The sequence below is a fragment of the Octopus bimaculoides genome, chromosome 5, assembly GCF_001194135.2.
Source record: "Octopus bimaculoides isolate UCB-OBI-ISO-001 chromosome 5, ASM119413v2, whole genome shotgun sequence".
Lineage (NCBI taxonomy): Eukaryota > Metazoa > Mollusca > Cephalopoda > Octopoda > Octopodidae > Octopus > Octopus bimaculoides.
The window spans coordinates 53,594,974-53,600,331 of NC_068985.1; positions in this window are offsets into that span (position 1 = coordinate 53,594,974).

Consider the following 5,358-nt stretch of genomic DNA (forward strand, 5'->3'; position numbering starts at 1 on the left):
CACACACGCACATACATATCTTCTGTCTTGATTCTGGATTATTTGAACCATTTCATAAACCGAATGATCATATTAAGTACATTAACGTAGCATCCAACCATCCACCCTCAATTGTACGGGGACTAGTTAAGAATATTTCTACTAGAATTTCGAGATTATCTGCTACCAGTAAAATTTTCGAATCTCATGCATCTTATTATAATGATGCTCTAGGCTAAGGCTGGGTACCTTGATAGAATTCAATATATATACAAGATGCAGGCTTAAGCAACGCTGGTAATTCCTTCAACTGCGATACACATCGTATGCCACCACAACGTTACTGTTTAAGAAATTTACTCGGATAAAGAATACCGGCTAGAAGGTATTGGTCATGTCAATGATCTACGAAAGAAAACTCATAGACACATGTGACATAGTAATTCATATGCTTGTTCCAATTCTGTAGAACACACGAGATCAAATAAACCTAATAACAAATATAAGAATCAGGATGTTCTAACCCTAACCCAATTTTCGGTTTGCATGTTTCGACCAGAATCGATGGAAAATTTTTTGCTGCTTTCGACAAGTGTTTTCCTAAATCTAATCGGTACCATGCTACTTTTAATCGGCACACCGTGAAGGTATCCTACGCTAACGCTGCTAATTTGGAACAGTTTATGCATCGCATAAACAATAGCAAAATGCGACAAAGGTTCAATAACCCACCTACTGGATATAGCAAGCATTTACATCTAAATGCCAACCAAGTAGATGTAGACTGCATTGATAATCATCAACTTCGACCAATTTGTAGTAGTAGAAATACTCATGGTACAGCTAGCACGATAACAACGCCGGTAAATGAAGTCAGGACTGCTTTATGTACAAATAAAAACGATAAATGCTCATGCATGGATAAATCAAAATGTCCTCTGATGAATCTCCATATGAGTACAAATCTTGTATATACATGTACCGTGCACACAAGGGGCGGGCCCTATGTTTACATTGGGCAGACTGCTGATTCGTTTAAGAATCGTTATCATAATCATGTTGCCAGCTTTAGATCAAGCAATAAGAGGCATTCGACATCTTTGGCAGATTTTATATGGCGACAGAAGGAGACTAATACGAAATATTACATTACTTGGTCCATAGTTAGACATGCAAAACCATACAGTGCAATTTCCAGGAGATGCCGTCTCTGCTGCGAGGAATCCCTGTCTATTCTGTGGATTAACGAAAAGATACTTAATAGAATTTCTGAAAGACTATCGTGATGCCTACACGCATATAAATGTACTTTCGCACAATGCAGTGAGAATGAATTTTGAGTAACCGTTAACTTAGTGTAATTTTATTTTATTTTACTTTAAGGTATCAATGACTTAAATTTACTTTAAACCTCCCCGTTCTTCTAAACACCTACTAAATATCTAACTCGCTTTGTAGTTATGAGAGCGCCTAACCTCGCGTGTGCGTATGCTCACATTTTTGCTAATGCTTGTATGAGCGTGTGTACTCGTGCCATGCTACTTGCCCGGGGGCGTTTATACATCCATATCGGTTAACAGTTATTTTCAATACTTTTCTCACTGGATTAAGTGTTCGTTTCTCTTTTTGTCTTCTGCAATTTTATTTTTGGATCTTCTATATATATGAAGAATTTTCTTCCATCTGGCTGTTTTTCTCTCTGCAAAACGGAAAGCTGCATTATGGAACAGTCATTTTAACGAGATTTTTTATTTATTTATCATCCGACGAGATACGTCTGCACCACCGGATGCTCCTGAACCAGTTTTTGTGTGTTCCACAAGTGGAGTCGATGCTAGATGTGTCGAAACAATTGTTGTGATTAATCATATATTCTCGTATATTCCATCTTCTGTCTTTCATTTGTTATATATATATATATATATATATATATATCTTTTACTTGTTTCAGTCATTAGTCTGCGGCCATGCTAGGGTACCGCCTTGAACTTTTAGTTGAATGAATTGACCCCATTACTTACATTTAAAGCCTGGTACTTATTCCATCGGTCTTTGGCTGAACCGCTAAGTTTAGGGTACGTAAACACGCCAACACCGGTTGTCAAGTAGTGATGGTGGGAGACAAACATAGACACGCACACACACACAGATAGATAGATAGATAGATAGGTAGATAGGTAGATAGATAGATAGATAGATAGATAGATAGATAGATAGATAGATAAGCAGGCAGGCAGACAGACAGACAGACATACAGTCAGCCAGCCAGACAGACAGTCAGTCAGACAGACAGACAGACAGTCAGCTAGATAGATAGATAGATAGATAGATAGATAGATAGATAGATAGACGGGCAGACATTTCCACACATCTATTTACATACAAACACATACATATGCATACAAAGTTAAAAACATCTTACACAAGTCACAAGATATAGGAAAAAATAATAAAAAAGGAAGAAAATGCACAATACCTCTGTATTGTAATTAGTTAAATTATATCAAAAATACGTAATTATAGTTTCATGGAATAATATATTTTGAAATAATTTCATTAAATACCGTTCAAAAAGAATTGTAAATTTTTATTGTCATCATATATGTGTGTGCGCACGTACGTGTATGTGTGTGTATTGATAGATGTAGGGAATGGAGAATGTAAATCCGTACAACATATGTTTCCAAGAAAAGCTGAGTATGCGTTACGTAACTTAAGTTACATAAAACATATTCAGCTTTTCTTAGAAGCGTATGTAGTACTGATTCCCATTTTCCATTTCCAACATCCTTTAATTTATAATTGCATAATAAGCAATCTTTGTTGCTAAGCCGTGTGTTATATAGTGGTGGTTGTTATTGATGGCACTCCGTCGCTTACGACGTCGAGGGTTCCAGTTGATCCGATCAACGGAACAGCCTGCTCGTGAAATTAACGTGCGAGTGGCTGAGCACTCCACAGACACGTGTACCCTTAACGTAGTTCTCGGGGATATTCAGCGTGACACAGTGTGACAAGGCTGACCCTTTGAATTACAGGCGCAACAGAAACAGGAAGTAAGAGTGAGAGAAAGTTGTGGTGAAAGAGTACAGCAGGGTTCGCCACCATCCCCTGCCGGAGCCTCGTGGAGCTTTAGGCGTTTTCGCTCAATAAACACTCACAACGTCCGGTCTGGGAATCGAAACCGCGATTCTATGACCGCGAGCCTGCTGCCCTAACCACTGGGCCATTGCGCTTCCACATAGTGGTGGTAAACTTATCAAAATCACCATATAATTCGATATCGGATGAAGTGTATAACATACGTTGATAAATAAGCTTTCCTGATCGAATATCATCTGCTTTATGTCCTCTACACACGCTGTGTATATGCTTGATACCAATTGCTTGTACCAAGATATTTTCGGATTGCACTATTCTTTTCCATTGTGTCCAAATTCGTTTAACTAAATCATCTTTCTACACACACACACACACACACACACACACACACATAGGAAATTGCAAATGTCATCACAAACAAAATATGAATACTCGATATCATGTGGTTGTATTAAATATAGACGTCTTCATGCACGCTCGCACGCTCACGCACACGCACACACACACACACACACACACACACACACACATTCTTTAATTCATTAATTCTTACTAATACAGACGATCTATAGTTTTCTTATTTTGTTGTATTCGAAACAAATAGAATCAATTCTGAACTATATGCAGAGTTTGGAATGTTCATAGCTTTACGTTTCTACTCTCCTTTCAGAAATTTGCTCAGCATTGTTCCATTTGTGACCATCACGTTTAGAACTTGAAGCACACAGTACCGCTGTAGAAAATGGGTGTATATTTAAATATGTCCTTTTTCCACGGTGATTCTATGGGATTTACGGAAAATGGGAAACTTTGACTTCTATTTTTGGCTGACCTAGCGACCATCTACAAGCTCACTAGTTTTAGAATGCACAACGTAACTCGATAGCTGAAATACTTCCTTATTTAGAATTGTTCTATCAAATAATGACTAATTTGAATAACAATTATAATAATCTCGGTGGGAAATTCTCGGCAATTAGCCTACTAAGATAAATGCCATGTATTGACTACCGAGTCGGCTCACCTTCCAGAAATAGCAACCAAATCTACCCTACTGCCTTAAATTAGTCATATGAGGGAGGGGAAATGCAACGTAGGAGCGTCCTACATACTATATAGAAATAAGGTCTCTGTCGTTGTGGAAGACGTGTGACCTAGTGATTAGAGTGCTATACAGTCGCAAGGTCGTGGTTTCGATTCCCGGATCAAGTGGTGCCTTTTGTTCTTGAGACAAACGCTTCATTTCACGTTACTCCAGCTGACTCGGCTGAAAATTAGTAACCCTACAACGGACTGGCGTCCCACACAGGAGCCATACTCCGATCTTGGTTACTTATACGTCATAGAAACTGAGTAACTGGCTCTTTGAGTCCTAGCCTCCAGACAGTACCTATCTATTTTACTCAGTCTATTCTACGACTATTTTAGCCCAATGTTCTACCAATTCTCTATCTACCAATTTCTTTCACCTATCCAGAATTCGTTTTTAGTAGGAACTTGGTGAAATTCTGCGAAATTAATCCCAGTATTTGACTGATAATTTTATTATCAAACTGGAAGGCAACACTTCGGTTTATACTTTGTTCAATAGTCAGAAAGACGCGTGGCTTAGCGGCTAGGGTATTCGGCTCACGATCGGAAAGTCGTAAGTTCGATTCCTGGCGGCGCGGTGTGTTCTTGAGCAAGATACTTTATTTCACTTTGCTCCATACCTGACAAAAATGAGCTGTACCAGTAATACAAAGGGCCAGCCTTGTCACATTCGGTGTCACGCTGAATCTCCCTGAAAGCTATTTTAAAGGTATGCGTGTCTGTGGAGTGCTCAGCCACGTGCACGTTAATTTCGCGATCAGGCAGTTCCGTTAATCGAATCGAATGGAACCTTCGTCGTCGTAACCGACGGAGTACCATTTTAGTCACGAAAAGAAAAGTATCTATGATCTTGACGAGCTTGCCAGGTAGGTCAGATGATCCAGTGAGGGGAATCACAGAGTATGACGATCCACCTAAATACCACAAGGTAGTCTACGTGATCTCCTACTGATTCTACTATCTATATCTCGAACAATAATTCTTTCAAATTTTTTGGCGCAAAACCAGTAATGTTCGGGGGGATAGGGTTAGTTGATTACATCGACCCCAGTTATTAACTTGTACTTTATTTTATCGACTCCGAGAGAATGCAAGGCAAAGTTGACCTAAGAGGGAACATCTTTGAACTTATTTCCTTTAATACCTCGAATGTAAGTTCTCTTCCCTGAAGACGGAGGCTCGTCT